Source organism: Meriones unguiculatus, chromosome 14 (assembly GCF_030254825.1).
Source record: "Meriones unguiculatus strain TT.TT164.6M chromosome 14, Bangor_MerUng_6.1, whole genome shotgun sequence".
NCBI lineage: Eukaryota > Metazoa > Chordata > Mammalia > Rodentia > Muridae > Meriones > Meriones unguiculatus.
Genome location: NC_083361.1, coordinates 25,651,062 through 25,670,959, shown reverse-complemented (window position 1 = coordinate 25,670,959; position 19,898 = coordinate 25,651,062). Strand labels below are relative to the sequence as shown.

At 37.8% G+C, this 19,898-nt stretch overlaps 1 protein-coding gene and 2 non-coding genes across 4 annotated transcripts in view; 2 read left to right on the top strand and 1 right to left on the bottom strand.

Moving 5' to 3' along the window:
• The window catches only part of Pde3b (phosphodiesterase 3B), a 142,307-nt gene that overhangs the window by 11,805 nt on the left and 110,604 nt on the right, over positions 1–19,898 (top strand). The window lies entirely within an intron of this gene.
• LOC132647563 (small nucleolar RNA SNORA17) lies at positions 16,131–16,261 on the bottom strand. The gene has a single exon (XR_009585922.1). It is a non-coding gene; the product is annotated as a small nucleolar RNA SNORA17 (small nucleolar RNA).
• LOC132647554 (U6 spliceosomal RNA) lies at positions 17,100–17,206 on the top strand. Its single transcript, XR_009585915.1, has one exon. It is a non-coding gene; the product is annotated as a U6 spliceosomal RNA (small nuclear RNA).

Here is a 19,898-nt window from a genome sequence, read left to right as displayed (position 1 = left end):
TTGTACTGGTTAGTTTTTATTGTCAACTTGACAATGGTTTTTAAGGTTGGACCAGGAGGACGGTTCATGAGCAGTTCTGGACACAATTCTGTATCTGGAGCCCATGCTTTGAAACAGAATTTTCTGCAGCTTATTCTGTGAGCATCATCACACGAGCACATGGCACAGGTGAGCCTACACTCTTACACACACAGTAAGTAAGTAAATAAAAGATAAAAATGCCCAAAATGTAAGCCCATATGTAAACTTACTATGTTATATTGATTCCTTTTAGTAACATGATACGTTCATTAAATCCAAACAAAATTTCTCCCAGATACCCTTTTGCTAAATGAATAAGCTAGGCTGAACAGTGATGTTTGGTAGGTTAAGGTTAAAGTCCATTTTAATTTCTATTTTAAACTTATGGCGGGTTTACTGGTATCTAACTCCATGGCAAGTCAAAATGTATCTGAACTCAGAAATAGCAGAAGAATACCTGGACAGATACAAGAATAGATAGAAGTCCCCGAAGGAATATTCCAATTTAATCCATAAATTGAACTGTGATGAAATTAAGGAGCTATGAAAATAATTCTGGAGTTCCCACAATTTATATTTTGTCTAACAAGGATTTATTTTGCCTCTTCTCTCACTGCTCAGGTGGATTTACGATTCAGTTTATAGTATCCAGTTGATTAATATTTAATTTTAAATTATGATTCAAAAGATAAAAATCTATGCTAATTAGAGTTACTAATCAGCATTTTCTCAAATTACTTTATAATTTGCTTTTATTGGATAATACAAAATATGTAATTTTCATTATACATAACTTAATATATTATGAGAATCAAACATTTTCCCTAAAATTTACACTCAGAATTTTATTTCTCACTTAACAACTGAAAAAGGTGTGTTTTCATTTTGTTATATCGAAATTATGCTGTTTTAGTAAAGAAATTAAAATTTTCACTTTCACTTGTTTTTAACAATAGGGAAAACATGAGTGTTTTCAAGAAATTAGATATTGTAAAACTTGTAATTACTTTTTATGTCTCAACTAGTTCATTGAGCCTTTATGTGTAAAATCTTCAGGAAATCAGAGTTGCATGTTTTCAGGCTTGGAGAAAAATGAATCCTAGCAACTGAAAGCAAATAGAACTACGTCACTACCTGTGTCTAAGTGCTGACACTGTGTCAGCAGTTTGTCTTGTTTACTTGGGAACTCTTGTTCAGTTGTGTGTTTACCATGAGGTCTTTCAGTGAAAGATGGCTTTACGACTGAATATGTACTCTGTATTGTCTGAGTGTGTTCTGTATACAAACTTTGATTTGTTAATACAGGCCTATTTATCGCTACTTGGTATTGATGTTTAGTTTTATTTATTTTCTTTATCAAGAGCATATTATTGTTTCTCTTTGCTAGCTAGCAGTAGGCTATTGACTGTGTTTTTAATATGGCATCTTTGTGTAGTACCCTGAATATGATTGTGGATAAATTATTAAACTTATCAACTATGGTTGATAAGCACATGACTTCTCTTAAGGAAGGATGTTTAAGATTTTAGAGGTGGAATAATTTAAGCTTGGCTTTATTAAGGCCTACAGTTGTGTTCTTTTTCTTAATGATTATTATTAACTACTCATTTAATACAGCATTGCATATTTAAATGAAGTTGAATATTGTAAATATTAGGGGATTGTTTTGTTGTTTTTATTTTTTGTCTAGGTAGAAAAACCACAAGCAGTTGGAAATTGTGTGAGGCAAGAGCCATACTGTGTTATTCAGTAGGTTTTATTGTTAGCTGTGTGCCCCAAAGATTTGGCCTTGGAATTCATGCAGAATACAAGCTAGCCATCTTCTTTCTCTGTCACCTTGATGATATAGTCACTAGATTCTAGAAAGGAGGAATGTTTGTTTTGAAAGTTGTAGTTGACATTCGAAAATGGGTGAAAAAAATTTAAAAAAAATTTAAAATATAAAAAAATACTGATTTTCATTCTTCTCTCCATGTCATGTGGCATTGAAGTGACTTTTAGACAGTTTGGGAACCCTGCTGTGGGGAAGTTGAATTTTGGGTTTACACTTCATTTAAATGGCACATATTTATGTTTTTCTGCTGCTGTTTCCAAGCACAAATACATTTTGGCTTGTCATGGAGTTATGTACTAACAAAGCCACCATAAATCGGAAGTATGTTATAATGAACTGTAGTCCACGTAACCTACCAAACACCATAGCTTAGCTGAGTCTGTGGTTAAATATGCCTAGAATACTCCATTAGCCTATAGTTGGGTACACTCATCTGACAGTAAAGTCTTATTTTAAGATAAAGTATGCAATATCTTATGTAATTTATTCAGTATTATACTGAAGGTGAAAAATTATGGCTGTATAAATTCAGGAGGCACAGATGAGCATTTTGTGGACAAGGAAACCACAAAACAGTATCACCAAACTGATAGTAATTTTAGTACACAACAGAGCAGTGGTTGTTTATGTTTACGATTCTGACGGTAGGGAGTTTTAGTTCACTGCTGCTGGCCTGTGTTGTGCAAGTTTATTTTACACAACTGTCTATTGCTCGCTTGAATAAAGGTGAAAATTCAGGATTCAAAAGTATAGTTTCTCTTGAATTTGTTATCCTTTCACATTGAAAAAGATGAGCATTGCATGTTGAATCTTTGTGATTTTGGAGTGTTTTTATGGAATGAATCTGGAGACATTCTTTTATCCACTCCGCTGACTCATAGCTAGGACTCAGTGGTGCAAGGCCAGAGGTCTTAGGGTGATAAAGCTGTTGTACACTGCCTACCACTAATGTGGTAGAGGCGGATTTTGAAATAAATAGAGCTAGAAGCTAGTCTGGGAAAACCTTTTTGGTTTGTTATTATACAAATGAAAGAAACAATTTGAGTTTTCTTAAATTTCCTTTGACAGCACTAAAAATTTGCCTGGCGAGTATGTGTGTGTTTGTGTGTGTATGTATGCATGTATTACCTGTGACAGTTTGTGAATTTCAAACTATTTTATGAAATAGAAATAATTTAGTTTTTGAAAAACTTTTTAATATGTTTTTAATAGAAAATCTATAATATTCTTACCATAGAAAGAGTGCTCACAAAAGATATGTGATAAGATCCAATAAAATGAAGAAGCAATAAATAGAAATGTCTTGGGATTATTGATAAAAAATTCTATTTTATGGATTTTTGTGATGCTGTGACTTTTTATCAGTGTAGATTGGTTTTACCCTTGTACCTAATTTTGACTTGTAATTTTTTTTCCCTTGAAGAGATCGCGCTCTGAATTGTCTAATGCTTAAATTCAGTAAACTGTCAAAAGCACAAAAAACATGGTTTGCAGTCAACAAAAGTAATTCATACCAATGGCTCTATGAGTTTCCATTATAGCTATATTTATCACTGACTCCCCAAATGAAAACATGTCTGTAAAACATGTCTGTAAACTAAAGAGCAAATAAATAACATGTGTATGTTTACGCCACAGAGTACTACAGAAAACTTAAATAAACTGCTGATAATTTTTATAGGCAGACTTTACAGAAAATAACGATGACAGATCACATAATTCAACTTATATGAAATTTAAAAAGTGGAAAACACAGAAATCAGTAGTGACATCTGTCTAAACAGTAATGGCCCAGAGTGAATAAAAATTTCTTATGTGTTAAGTATTAGACCTAAGTAGTAACTGTGTAAGTATTCATCTATGAAACTAATCATGATTCATATATTTAGAATGGACTTATATATATTTAATGAACTTATAGTATGTTAGGATGCTTGAATAAAAAAAAAATCGCCAAACTTGGGAAAGAAAACAGAAGCTTCAGTCTAGAATTTGGAAATATGCACAATAAGGTAGGTATTTAATAGAGGAGTAAATCATCCTTTTCTTGGCTCATACAAGGCATCCATATACAATATGCAGAGTAGCCATGCCCCAAATAGGGGCTACTAGCATTCATTTACAGTTTGTAAATTGAGAAATCTGTCAGTGCTGCATAGACACTACCATACAAAATTTTATTTAAACTATGCAGCAAACTATAGTCAGGTGCTAGTAAGTTTTAGAGACAAGAAAAACAAGGTAAGTAGATGTTGCTCCAATTAAAATTAAGTGATTTTTACCTTAGTAAACAGTTTGGTTTGTAGAAAACATTTTTTTCTAAACACTGTTAGAAAGTTATTTTTATAAAACTTTGTTTTTCAGTTTCTCTCTTAACCTGGCTATCACACAAATAATTGATACTTTTTAATATTTGTTTAATAATAAGCTTCACAGCAGAATAACTGAGCAGTTATTACTCTATTCTTAACCCTCTAAGCTAATCTGGTTTCCTCCCATACATTCCAGAGATGCTTGCACTTTGTAGCTTTCTCTGCTCCAGTTCCTCTTCTATTGTCTCCTGGACCTCTGCAGTGGTCGAATCCCCTACTTCCTCCTCTAACTTCTCCTCCTTTGGCTGGCAGGAAGTCCAGCTCGTTTCTCTGCCCTGCTCAGTGATTAGCTGTAAGCTCCTTTATGGCGTATAAGAGGACAGTTGGGAAGCAGTGTTTACACAACATTGAGACATGAGATTCTCAGAACAAGGACTGCAACCAGATATAGGGGGTGGAGGATGTTACAGAAATCAGCATTTAAATTGCACAGTAACCTTATGTCTATAAAATAAACTGACCAAATGCAGTATTTGTATGTTTTCTTATCTTTCATCATAACAAATACTACATGACAGCACGTATGTTTATGTTCCACATTATCATTTCCCCAGCTACAATTTAAGTTCTCTAATGAGGGCAGGCTTTGTTGATCTTCATGGCCCCATTTTCACAGCTTAGACCTATGCTTTCACATAATGAACACTCACCATGTGCCCTAACACCCTCAGTTCTATACTCTTTTTTTATACTGTCTATAAAACTAAGAAAATAATGTTATTTTTGTTCTTTATGTTATCTGATTTAAAAACATAATGAGCAAAAAAATATGTGATATATGTATATACTTTAAAGCTGCTGAAATGATTTCAGAAATTTGGAAACTTAGGTTTAATGTGGCTTTAAAGTAATGCATTTAATAGACTTCATATTTTATGAAACAGGAAAAATTGAAATGATATAAACAGTCTAAGCAAGAAGATGGGCCAGATATCTATGCTGCAAATTCTAAAACAATATATTTTGGGGTGGGAAGATGTTATTTGTTTGTTTTGGTGCTAGAAATTGAGCCCAAAAACTCACACATGAGGGGAAAAAAAGCCTGTAAAGATGTAATTCAAGAAGTTAGGAGAAAACAGTACACAGAAAGAGGATACAGTTTTGTTTTAATAGAAATTGAGGTAACTAGGGAAGTTAGTGGGATTTGATGTATATGGGTTGCTGCCCTTCAGTAGTGAACATAAATTTGGGGACAAGAAATGATGGCTATGTACTTTTAAAGGAAAGTAACACCAGTCTCCAAGAGTGGTGGTTTTTGGGAAAAATAAAGTCCAGTGAAGTTTTTGTTGTATGTGTGTTTCAAAGATAGTTAGGTGTGGACAGACATCCAAATATAGTAAAGTAGCATGGCAAGAAAAAAGTAAAGACAATATCCAAGTAGGTTAAAGTAAAGCAGAAAATATCAGCCAGAACAGGGAGGCAAAAGAAGAGGGGAAAAAAAAAGACAGGCATAGCAGTGAGCAGTGGGATTTAGTGACAGTGATTTAGCCATCACTGTGTCATGATTGTTTTATATATATGCATGTATGTACATACACATATTTATTACAACTTGTAATATGCTATGTATATTTGACTTTCATTTACTATTTTTGCTTGCTTTCAAGAAATTCTTAGTTAAAATTTTACATTTGCTTATGTATTCCTCCTCTCCACTGCTCCTGTATATATGGAGGCCAGACATCAATGTTATGTGTCTTCCTCATTCATTTTTCCACATTATATATTTGCTTATTTATATTTTTATTAGCAAATTTTCTTCTTTGGCATGTATATAATGTATATGTAGATAGCTTACCCTCACCTTCTCTTGTTTTCCTCCCGCCTCTGTTACCCTCCACTTAAAAAAATTCTTTGTCCATATTTACTTTTGGACAAAGTATACTGACTAATGAGTGTACAACAGAATGCTATGCCTTCCCATCTCCTGAAATCTGTTAGTTGCCATTAAATCAAATGACAAGGCCTTGTCCTTAGCTGACTGCTTGGAGAGTCCGATTTGTGTATACTCCTTATGTTTTTGTAACAGTGTTTCACTAAATCTGGAGCTTACTTATTCTGCTAGGTTGGCTGGGCAGCAACTCAGGATCCTCCTGTCTGTTTTGTCAGTTCTGGGATTGTGTCCTACTATACACTGTCTGTCTATCTATTTTTCTATCTATCATCTATCTGTCTGTCTGTCTAATATTTCATGGGTGCTACGAATCTAAATTCAAGTCTTTATGCTTGTGTTTCGGGCCGTTACCAACTGCGCCATCTCCCTCTGCTATTTGTGTGTGTGTGTGTGAGTGTGTGATTGAAACAGGGTTTCTCTTTTGTAGGGGTGGCTGTCCTATTCTCACTTTGCAGACCAGGCTGGCCTTGAACTCGTAGCTATTAGCTTGCCTCTACCTCCTGAGTGCTTGGATTAAAGGCATGTATCATTGCGACCTGCTATTTTTAAATCTTGAATCAAATATTTGTTTCTGGAATAAATTTTATTTGGTTATATTATCTACCTATTGCTCTTTCCCTCTCTCCTTCCTTCCTTCCTTCCTTCCTTCCTTCCTTCCTTCTCTCTCTCTCTCTCTCTCTCTCTCTCTCTCTCTCTCTCCTTCCTTCCTTCCTTCCTTCCTTCTCTCTCTCTCTCTCTCTCTCTCTTTCTTCAGGGTTTTTCTGTGTAGACTTAGCTGTCTCTGTAGACCAGGCTGCCCTCAAACTCACAGAGATCCACCTGCCTTTTCCTTCCAGAGTCCTGGGATTACAGGTGTACACCACTTCTTCTAGCCGTACTGCTCTTTCTTAAATTTCTATTTTGATATAAAATTTTTCATCTGTATTCATAATAGATTCTGATCTGTAGTTTTCTTTTTTTTATGTCCAAGTCTGGTAAATTTGGATCATGCTGGCTTCAAACAGTCACTTAAGAAGTGTGCCCTTCCCCCACTGTTTGTTGCCATACATAAGATTGATTTGTGCTATATTTAATTTTTATCATCTCTTTCAGTTTAATGTTGTTATCAATAGTTATCAAAATATGCCATGATTTTTTTTCTGCATTTAGGCTTAGAGAAATTGGAGCCTGGAGAAGTTCAGAACCACTAGACATAGGCATTAGAGAGGCTGAGATAGGAGGATATCAGATTTGAAGCCACTTTAGCTTCCCTACTGTCTCAAAATCAAACCAAACCAAAACCCTGTTCTGCTTTACTTCAAAGATGGTATTGCAAATAGTGCAGATGGAATAACTGACTGGCTAGGTGGCTATGTTGTGTAGATCTTAATTGATATTAGAAGTTGTTATTTTGAACCCTTAGCAGACATCTCTGAAAAACTCTGAGCCAGGCTGAGGGCTCCTCTTGAAGAATGTTTCTTGGTCCTCTTAGCTAAGCTTGGTGACTCTGCTGCCTTTGTCAAATAAAAAGCCATCCCATTCTAAGACTGCAAGTTTTATTTCTCTGCGAGGAACAAATAGTTATTTGAAATTTATTGGAAATCCCCCCCCCCCATCCACACAGTCTTTGGATTTGTAGCAGTTAGGATGTTTCTAAACTTGACTCTTTCCAACATATGGTAGGATAAAGGAATCAGTTCACTCTACACTGAGAGGCTCTGGACAGAGAGAGACTCAGCTGGGCACCTTATAAAGACAGGCGGCAGCTGTGCTTCTTAAGCAGGCATCTTTTCTCTTCTTCTCTTTTTCCACTTTTATTTTTTAGTATTAATATATATATATTTACAATTTATTCATTATATATCACGATTGAAGCCCCCTCCCTCAACTCCTCCTAGTCTTACCTTCCCTTCCTCTTCCCTTCTATTCTTTTTCCCTAGTCCACTGAAAGGGGAGTTCTCCTCTGCCATCTCCCTTTATCTTATGTCTCATCAGGACTGCCTGGATCCTCTTCCTCTGCGGTCTGGCAAGGGCGCATCACCAGGGAGAAGTGATCAAAGAGCAGGCAACCGAGTTCATGACAGAGGCAGCCCCTACTCCCCTTACTCAGGAACCCATATGGATACTGAACTGCCAATTGGCTACATCTGAGTAGGGTGTCTAGGTCCTCTCCATGCATGGTCCTTGGTTGGTGCATCAGTCTCTGCAGAACCGCCTGGGCTCAGAATTTTTAGCTTTGTTGATCTTCCTGTGGACCTCCTGTCATTCTCTGTGACCTTCTATCTCCCTTCTTCTATAAGACTTCCTGTGCTCTGCTCAAAATTTGGCTGTGAGTCTCAGCATCTGCTTGAATCCCCTGTTGGGTAGAGCCTTTCAGAGGACCCTCTGTAGTAGGCTCTTCCACCACTTCTGGTGTCTATCCTGTTTGCCATTCTGAATGAGATTTAAGCACCTCCTTCCTCCCATGGTCCTCCTTGTTGTTTAGATTCTTTAGGTCTTTAGATTTTAGTAGTTAAGTAACACAAAATATTTGAAAAGCTGTTCCTTATTTGTTGATTATTTTAAGAAGTCTAGTGTTCAGACAATTAATTATTAGTGAATTAGTCTATAGTTATTGAAGGGTTTTCAGCAGGATTTTATTTTAAACATTTGGCTCCTGTATGACTTTGCAGCAGTTCTTAATGCTACTTAGTGACTACAATTTATATTGTTCGGTGATATGATCTTATTTGTTCTATATGAAAGCATCACTAAGTTTGTCTCATTTTCAGTTAATTTTATTAGAAAGTCTGGCTCTGTTTGCAATAGCTCCTCACTTTTAAAGCATAAAGTGTTATTTAGGGAAACCTATGAGAATACTGTTAGCAAAGATGATGCTTTTGAATTGAAACAGTTCTCTAGCTAAACTAGAGCTAGAGAAGGAGAACATTTGTTTTCTAGAGCTTGTGATATTGCTCTCTTAGTAGGTTAACGTCCCTGACAAATGTAGTATTTAATACTTAAAAATAAAATTCTATATTAAAAATTTTGTTATTAATTTTGTATACCTCCAGTAATTGTGATGTTGTTAGTTTAAAGGACTAGTTTAATTATGTGGGGACATCTTAAGATGAAATTCAAGGTCTTTTTCCTTCCTTCTAGTTCTTATAGTAAAGACCATGATTTTTCATTCTTTTGTAGGTCTAGTAGGTTATAATGTGTGGAATCTGAATGTTTATCAAGGTTAATTACTATGAGAAGAATTTTGTTGTTGTTGTTAAAATGTCAGTTAAGGGTTGTAATAACTTGTGCTGAATGACAACTTTAGTTTCAGGTATTTGCTACAATGGGATTGGAAACATTTGTTCTAGAAATTATTTTAAAACTCCCAAGATATAAAAGGTAGATTGATTTTAGTATGACAGTACTATGAAACAGGGAAAAAGAGATGCTATCATCGGTTATCAGAAATAAGTATGAGAAAAGAAAGATTTGGATTTTAAGTTACTTATGAGGTAGTGTCTGTAATTCTTTGCTTGAAAAATTAGAAAAGGTTTGACTGTTCCTCCATTTTTAAGGAAATTATTTCTCAGCCACTTTCTGAAAAAAAAAATCTGATTGAAGTTTTTCTTTTTGATGTTCTCATTTCTAAGATCCAGGCACTAAGTATGGCATGCGGATCACAGCAGTGTCTTCAGATGTTAAATGTATCTCACTCTCCTGCATGTCTGGACGTTATTGCCATCCTTTTCTGTATTTTGTTTTGCTTGAGTTATTTTATGAGAACCTGAAAGAGAGGGCAAAAGGTCAGTTGGAAGAAAAATGAGATGAAACTGAAACTAAAAGTGGTTAAATATACACTAGTCAGTTGTCAGTTCCTACTTGTGTATTACCCATAGGAGCATTTCAGCTTGTACTGGTTTTTTGTTCTTTGGGTTCCTCAGTTAAAATCAGTTTCATGATTTAGTTAACAGACTCAAGTGTGGTTTCTGTGACCATCCATTTCACTGCTGATGCTGAAATGATGATCAATACTTCTACTATTACTTTAATAAAACATGCCGAGCTTAATTTTTTCACATTGTGGGAAGAATCTTCCCACAAATTTTATTTTGTATATGTTAGTGCCAAAATAAGTAGAATTATTCCTCTTGTAACCTTTATTATGGGCATGAATGAACAGCTTGAACTGTATTTCCTTAACACTTCTATAATTTCATAAAATGAATAATAAGTACCCATTTTCTGGTATTTTATTATAAAAAATGGTTTCAAAGGTTTGAAAAATTTAAATGTAAAATTGACGTTTAATTTTTCATAACTTGACTATTTAAAGTAGTGTACATACATATTTAAAAGTCAAGCAGCAGTGAAAGATACAAGATAAAAACAATCAGCTACAAAAATAAAAAAACTAACAAAACTCTGCTTAGTTTTTATCATCTGGTCCTACTCCCCAGAAGCAGTCAGTCCTAGTTCTTTTTCCTATTTCCTGTGTTTTTTTTTTTTTTCCATTTTAAACATACTTAATTTAAAGTAGTACAGGCTCTCTAACCATTTCTTGGCTTATGTAATTGTTATAATAATTGAGACTAAATCTTACTAACTCTTCTTTTATTCTTCCAGTTTAAGTCTTAATTCTCTTTTAAGCTCATCGAACTCTTTGTGTCATCTTTAAACTCACTGAATTCTTTGATCAACACATTTTGTTCTTTTTTTAAATCCTGTGTCTTGTAGTTCATCTAAGTAATTATCACTGGCAAACATTTCTATAGGACTGAATAATTTTGTGAGGGAGATGCTATCTTGATCTTTTATATTGTTTGTAATTTTGCAATGAGATCTAGGCACTTCTTTTATTAATTTCTTGAGGACTTCTTTTGTTAATCCTGTGTCTGGTGGTGGGCCGAGAAGGTTGGGGCGGAGCATAGTGCCACAGTGGTTGGGCCTAAAGGCTGCATCTGGCTCAGGTGGAGTGAAGTCAGGTGGATATAGGGGTCTGAGATGGTATACAAGGTTTGCATCCAGGTACAATCTTGGAGTTTGGGGGTGGAGTGGGGGTTGAGGGTGCAGACATGGAAGGATCAGGCAGATCTGGCTGCAGTGTTAGATCCTGGTGACGGATGTGCAGGATATGGGTGTGCCGAGAGTTTGGTTGCAAAGTAGAAAGGAAGGTCCTGGTGGAAGAACAGAGGTGGGCAAGGCAGGCAAGGTGAGCAGACTAGGCGAGGGCATTGGATATTGGGCTAGTGCTATATATGGGGGCCCATCAGGGTGCTTTCAAGGGAGGGTAGGCAGACTCTGGGAAGGTTATGCCTTTTTCCAGTTTTAAAAAATTACATCAAAAAATTTCAATCCATATTCAGTATTTATATGTTTTATATTGAAAATACTATTTACTGATGAAATAGTCAATTTTTTCTATAGTCATCCAAGATTACTATTAGAAAGTTTAAGAATCATTTTGACTTCTCTTTGGAAGTGTTTACTTTTGATGGTCACAAATTTTGTTGTGTGGTGCCTTGGTAATGTGACTTTTTTGTTTAATCTTTTAAAATTTATTTTTATTTAAAAAAATTTTAACTTGATTAAAGTAGAATTATGCCATTTTTCTCCTTCTTGTCCTCCTCCCACTCCTCCCCAAGACTCCCCTTCCGACACTTTTTAAAATTCACGGCCACTTTTTCTTTAATTTTTATTGTTACACTTACATATATGTGAATAAGTATATAAATGAAACCCACTGAATATTTTTAGTGTTACTTTTATGTCTACATCTTTTAGGACTGACCACTTGGTATTGGAGGCTCATTCCTGGGCAATACTGAAAGGGGGAGTTCTCTTCCCCTGCCATCTTGCTCTTAACTTATCAAGTCTCATCAGGACTGCCTGGATTCTCTTCCTCTGTGGCCTGGTTAGATCATATCACCAGGGGGCAGTGATCAAAGAGCAGGCAACCGAGTTCATGACAGAGGCAGCCCCTGCTCACCATACTCAGGAACCCATATGGATACTGAGCTGCTTATATTGGCCATAGCTGAGCAGGGTGTCTAGGTCCTCTCCATGCATGGTCCTTGGTTGGTGCATAAGTTTCTGCAGGACCTTCTGGACTCAGAATTTTTTAGCTTTGTTTTGTCCCCTTGTGAAGCTCCTGTCTCCTCTGTGTCCTTCTATCCCCCATTCTTCCATAAGACTCCCTGTGCTCTGCCCAAAAGTTTGTCTATGAGTCTCAGCATCTGCTTGAATCCCCTGTTGGGTGGAGCCTTTCAGAGGACCCTCTATAGTAGGCTCTTCCACCACTTCTGGTGTCTATCCTGTTTGCCATTCTGAATGAGATTTAAGCACCTCCTTCCCCCTAGGGTCCTCCTTGTTGTTTAGCTTAGCTTCAGGTTGCTGTTTAATTACTTAGTGATCTTAATATTGAGACCCTTTAGTTCTCTCTCACGTCTTGTGGTCCACTTCTACTGGGGATTGAACTCAGGGCCTTGCACTTGCTAGGTAAGCACTATACCACTGAGATATATTGATAGTTCTTTAGTCCATTTTTTTTTTCAGATACCAAAATAAAGATCTTTTGTTAATCTAAGGAAAGTATTTACTTGACTAAGTGTGGTGGAGGGACAGAGTGTCTTATAAGTATGTAGAATTAATACAAAATTGTCCAGATTTTAGGAGGAAGTCTTACTCCAGTACCCAATTAGAATTGCTGAGTTCTAAATCCTTTCAGGGTTCTTTGGAGTAAATTGTCTTATTATTTTTTCCAGAGACTGTGGTTTCAGTTAGGTCTGATTTAAAAATTACTACTTCTTACAGCTTAAGAAAAGCTATAATGGATAGTATTTCAAACAAAAGAAAAAGCATACGTACAATTTGTAGACTGTTAGTATAACCCCACCTAGATCCTGAGCTGGCTGAAAAAAGACTAAGAATATTTTATTTGATTAAAGTTCGGGGAACTTGACACCACTCCTTTTTTTTTTTTGAATTTTGTTTGTTGTATTTATTGAAATATCTTTAAAATATTTTTGTTTACTATTATTACTTATTACAATTTATTCACTTTTTATCCCAGCTGTAGCTCCCTCTCTCATCTCCTCCTGATCCCACCCTCCATCCCTCTTCCCCCACTGTGTCCCTCCCCTAGTCCACTGATAGGAGAAGTCCTACTATCTGACCCTAGCCTATCATGTTTTATCAGGACTGTCTGCATCCTCTTTCTCTGTGGCCTAATTTGGCCACCTCACCAGGGGGAGTTGATTAAAGAGCTGGCCACTGAGACAGACCCTGCCCCCCTTTACTAGGGAACTCACATGGAGACCGAGCTGTCCATGGGTTACATCTGAGCAGGGAGTGTAGGTCCTCTCCATGTTTGGTTCTTGGTTGATGCATCAGTCTCTGCAGGAACCCCTGAGCCCAGATTTTTGGCTCTGTTGGTCTCCTTGTGGAGCTCCTGTTCTCCAGGTCTTTCTTCCATAATATTCCCTGCACTCTGTACAGAGTTTAGCCATGAGTCTCTGCATCTTCTTGGATACTCTGATGGGTAGAGTCTTTCAGAAGCCCTCTATGCCACTATTTTTTGACATCAAGACTGTATTGTCTTTTTTCCTCATATTTTGCTGTTTAGTTTACAAATATTTGTATCTATTTGCATAATATCTATTTGCATAAGACATTGATGTATTCTGTTCACTTTTTAAAATGTCTACTCTCATTTATTTTTGATGTTAAGGTAATACCAGAATCATGAAAAAAGTGTTACTTTTTTTTTTTCTACTTAGAATTGAAAGTAGTTGTTCCTTGAATGCTTGGCACTTCCTTTGGATTTTCTTGTGTTTTGCGTGGTACATTACATATCTTTTCTGTGATTTGATGCTTCGTAAGATACATTAAAAATAGCCCTTTCAGTTAAGGTCTGCTGCTGGTCAGGTTTTTTGTATGTCTGAAGATTTCTTTTTAAATTTTAAGACATTTACAAATTAATTATTTTGGCATGTGTATGCATGCATTGTGTGTGTGTGTGTATACATGAATGTTTGCACACGTGTGTGCATATGAGGACAGGCTTGCAGTCTACAAGTTCTCTTGTTCTACATTTGTGTAGGTTCTGAGGATCAAACTCAGGTCATCAGACTTGCATAGTAAACACTAATCATTGAGCTAAGTGACTAGTCATGAAATCTTTTCCGACTTTCACTTTTTGAATGTTAATTTAGCTGAGTATGGAATTTCAGGCTATCCTTTTCCTCACTTTTTTTTTTTTTTGTTCTTCACTTTTTTTTTTTAGATATTTTATAGATTTGTACTTATTTTTAAAAAGCTTTTAATAGTTCTTTGTGAATTTCACATCATGCACCCCAGTCCCACTCATCTTTCCCTCCTCTCATACCTGCTCTCACCCTTACAACCTCCTCACCAACAGAGGAAAAAAAAAATCTCATTATGGAAGCTATAGCGTGTCACAGTGTGTCCCACAGTATACCCCTTTGTCCACACTTCTTAACTTGAAAATGTTGCACTGAGTCTTAGGTCTGGTAAGAGTTTTTGGCCTTCTGCTACCTTATCAATACTGGAACATCACTGAAACTCCTCTTAGATATCCTGTTGTTGCCCTGTGTCCTGTAGTTTTGGATCTGTAGGACCGGCCCCTTCATGCATTCCAGCAGTTCATCCATGGGGTAGATGTTGGGATGGACCAATTCAAAGCCCTGGAACTGGGCCTGAGAGGTATCGGAGTTGGTCATGCTGCCAGCTTTCATGCCCGCTCCCAGCAACCCCTGAAAACAGGGCCAGCTCTACCCTGTTACTCAGGTGAAGAGCAGGGCCTGCACTCTAGAGTGTTGCAGCAGGTTTGGTTAGTTCGCCCACTCTCATGACCCAGGTGCCGGCTTTCCCTCCTATAATAGATGGTGAGGATGAGGGAGGGGAGGAGGGTATGTCTCTCTTATCCATACCACTGCCCAGCAGACAAAAGACAGGGCTAGCTTTTCTATGCTCACATCCTTGGGGCCGGCTCACCTGCCACCCCCACATCCAGAGCTAGCTTTACTGTGCTATGGCAGGTGAGGGGCAGGGCCAGCTCTCTTGCTCTGATGACCTCAAGGCCAGCTTTCATTCCTGCCTTAGGTGGCAAGGTGTAAGGGGGAGGGGGCGCAATCTCTCCCTTGTATATGTCACCACACACTAGATAAGTTGTGGGGCTGGCTCTACCATGCTCACTCCCTCAGGGCCAGCCCCTGTCCTCCTTGCTACCAGGGACAGCTCTACTGTGATGCCCAGGCGAGGTGTGGTGCCTGCTCTCCCAAGTGCTGCAGCTGGTGAGGCTCAGGCCAGTTTTACTGCTCTTATGAATCCAGGACCAGGTCTCCTGCCTGTTCCACTACAGGTGGTAAAGGATGAGGCAGATATCCCTTCCTTGTCCACACCACTGCACAGGAGTGAGTGTTAGAGGCAGCTCTCTCAAGGTTGAATCCTTGGGGCTGGCTCACCTTGCTCTCTGGGTACTGCAGCTAGCTAGGGAAGGAGTCAGCCCTTCTGCTTTTATGCCTCCAGGGCCAGCTCTCCCATGATTGTCCAGGTGAGGAGTGGGGCTAGTTCTGCACAGCCCCCAGGTATTAACACATCCCTGGGTGGCAGCCCAGACCGGGGATATCTGCCTAGCCTTTGGTGGCGACAGACCCTTGCTGCTACAGTGCCATGGACCCAGATGTGTCCCCTAGTGGGGCTAGGACCACATCATGGTCCTAGGTAGCATCACAGGCTACTCACTTCAGGCTGTTCCTCACTACTGTCTCTTCATTATGCCCACATTCTTCTTTTTCTCTTTCTCTTCCATTTCTCTACCATTTATTGCTCCTCTTAATACCTCTGGGTCTCTGAGTATCTGGGGTTGTCTCAGGTGTGCTTTGCTTCTCCTGTATGTTATGACTTCAGGTAGGGGTCATCTCTGCCATAGTCTGCCCCCTCCCAACCCTGCGAGGCACCGACTGATGGTCCTGCTTCCTGTCCCTGGCCCTGGACTGATGGTCATCCCAGGCTTGCTTTTTTGTCAGGGAATGTTAGGCTACTAAATATTTAGTTGTTCATAGGTCAGAGCTTTGAGAGTAGACATAGCCTCTCTCCTCTCTGCCATCTACTGATGCACAGGTGACACAGCAGCACGCCTGCAGTGCTTCTAGGGGCAGGGATTTGTAGCTATTTTTACATAGTTACCAAGTTGCTTGATATTTAATCTGAAGATTACTTTTCATAATAGGCTTATGTGGAAATTAATTTTTATAATAGGTTTTCTAATTTCCAGGTAGGGTAGTAGCAATAATTATGACAAAACATACTTTTAGCTTCAGATATTTTAAATTTTTAATAGATATAATTAACTTCATTTAAGCTGTTATACCTGCATTTCTGAATTAAGGCTCTTAATAAAAATGCAGTGCTGTAATTGATTTGGGAGTGGGGATGCAGGCCTCTGCTATTTATTTATTTATTTATCCATTCATTTATTCATTAAACTGGGCCTAGATATTTTTAAATTGTAAATAGGCATTATGAAACAGACTAACATTGCTCTTTAGTGTCAGTGAAATCCTAATACAAATCCCAGTACACTTTGTCTTCTCAAGGATATCAAAATTTAAATTTTATAATTTGAATGGAAAGAACATATAATACATAAAACAGTGTATAGTTTGACATATATAGTACTTCACTTTGAGGTTACCTTAAAAGTGAGTCATATTAATGATACATGAATGTTTTGTGTATGTCTGAGTAATCTGAAATAGATATTAATTCTTACAAATAAATTTATTGAATGAAATGTACATTATATGTAGAAAATATTGAAACACAGATTTTTTTATCTAATATAATGTACAAATCTGAACTCAAAGTACTTTATTGTCCTGAACTTAAAAGAATAACAACAAAAAAACTGTGTCTAATATCCAGAAGGAAATAGAGCCCACAAAATCACAGCTATAGAAGAAAAAATTAAATTGATTTCTTAATAATTAAAAATATGGTGCTCGCTTCGGCAGCACATATACCAAAATTGGAACGATACAGAGAAGATTAGCATGGCCTCTGCGCAAGGATGACATGCAAATTCCTGAAGCGTTCCATATTTTTTTATCACCCTGCACAAAACTAAAGTCCAAGTGGATCAAAGACCTCAGCATAAAACCAGATACTCTAAATCTCTTAGAAGAAAAAGTGGGGAACAGCCTAGAACTCATTGGCACAGGAGACAACTTCCTGAACAGAACACCAACAGCACAGGCTCTAAGAGCAACAATCAATAAATGGGACCTCATGAAACTGAAAAGCTTCTGTAAAGCAAAGGACACCGTCATCAAAACAAAACGACTGCCTACAGATTGGGAAAGAATCTTCACTAACCCTTTATCTGACAGAGGACTAATATCCAGTATATACAAAGAACTAAAGAAGCTGAAAAACAGCAAACCAAGTAATCCAATCAAAAAATGGGGAACAGAGCTAAACAGAGAATTCTTGACAGAGGAATATCGAATGGCAGAGAAACACTTAAAGCAATGCTCATCCTCATTAGCCATCAGGGAAATGCAAATCAAAACGACCCTGAGATATCACCTTACACCCATCAGAATGGCCAAGATGAAAAACTCAAGTGACAACACATGCTGGAGAGGTTGTGGAGAAAGGGGAACCCTCCTCCACTGCTGGTGGGAATGTAAACTGGTACAACCTCTCTGGAAATTATCTGGCGCTTTCTAAGACAATTAGGAATAGTGCTTCCTCAAGACCCAGCTATACCACTGCTAGGTATATACCCAAAGTTTGCTCAAGTACACAAAAGGGATACTTGCTCAACCATGTTTATAGCAGCTTTATTTGTAATAGCCAGAACCTGGAAACAACCCAGATGTCCACCAACAGAGGAATGGGTACAGAAATTGTGGTATTTTTACACAATGGAATACTACTCAGCAATCAAAAAGGAGGAAATCATGAAATTTGCAGGCAAATGATGGGATCTAGAAAAGATCATTCTGAGTGAAATATCCCAGAAGGAGAAAGAAAAACACAGTATATACTCACTTATATAGACCTATAAGATATGATAAACATAATGAAATCTATACACCTAAAAAAGATAATCAAGAGAGCGGACATGGGGTAAGATGATCAATCCTCGTTTAGAAAGACAGATGGGATGTGCATTGAACGTATGACAGGAGTCTACTGAGCGCATCTGAAAGACTAACTAGCAGTGTTTTCAAAGCAAAGACTCATAACCAAACCTTTGGCAGAGTACAGGGAATCATAAGAAAGAAGGGGAGTTAGTCTGATGGGGAAAGGATAGGAACTCCACAAGGACCAAATATATCTGGGCACAGGGTCTTTTCTGAGACTGACATTCAACCAAGGACCATGTGTAGATATAACCTAGAACCTCCGTTCAGATGTAGCCTGTGGTAGCTCAGTAACCAATTGGTTTCACAAAGTGAGGGGAACAGGGACTATTTCTAACAGGAACTCAATGACTGGCTCTTTGGTCTCCCCACCCCCGAAGGGAGGAGCAGTCCTGTTAGGCCACAGAGGAGGGCTTTGCAGCCAGTCCTGAAGATACCTGATAAAACAGGATCAGATGAATGGGGAGGAGGTCCCCCCCATCAGTGGACTTGGAAAGGGGCATGGTGGAGATGAGGGAGGGAGGGAGGGAGGGAGGGAGGGAGGGAGGGAGGGACTGGGAGGGAATGAGGGATCTGGACACGGCTGGGATACAGAGTTAATAAAATGTAACTGATAAGAAAAAAATAAAATTAAATAAAAAACCTCAAAAAAACAAACAAAACAAAACAAAAATAATTAAAAATATGAATTTTAGAACTTACCATTAAGGATATGAAAAAAGCAAACTCCACCTAAAACAAATATTTAGATAAATATGTCTGAGAAATGATATATATTCATAACATATAAATAACTGTTACAGTTGAATAAAAAGGAATTAAGAGACCTGATTAAAAATAGAAGATTTGATTACTGCCTGTAGGAATATATAAAATGGTACACCTCCTTGGAAAATATTTGGCAGTTTAATATATGAGGGTGCAATCCTCTCTTATATACTTTGCTCAAGAGAAATAAAGCTGTGCTTTTTGCAGAATGTCTTTAAATTTTGTATAATTTTTTTCACTTCAATATCCCAATTGTAGTCCCCCTTTTCATCTCCTGGTCCATCCCTTCTTCCCTCTATCCCCCTATTTTCCTTCCCTAGTCCACGGAAAGGGGGAGAGCTCATCTTCTGGCATCTGACCCTAGCCCATCATCAGGGCTGTCTGCACCCTCTTTCTCTGTTGCCTGGCATGACCACTCCGCCAGGGAGAAGTGTCAAAGAGCAGACAACAGAGTCCATGTCAGAGAGCCCCTGCTCCCTTTACTGGGAAGCCCGTATGGAGACTGTGTTGCCTATTGGCTACACTGAGCCAGGGGGTCTAGGTCCTCTGCATGTGTGGTCCGTGATTGGTGCATCAGTCTCTGCAGGTTTTCGCAGAAATCTGTTCACAGTTGTTATATGGCAGTCTTATTTGTGATAGCCTTGAATCGGGAAGCACTGACATGAGGATGTAGATGAGCGGATTGGGAAATATGATGATGTAGATGAGCGGATCAGTAAATTGGGAAATATCGCTCCTGGTAAAGGAATTTAATTACAGATATTGACAGCATGGATGCATTGCTTTGCACCCACAAAAAAAAAACAAACATAAGCCACACACAGTAAAGTACATATTACATAAGATTATAGAAAATTAAGACTTATAGTCTCAAGAGG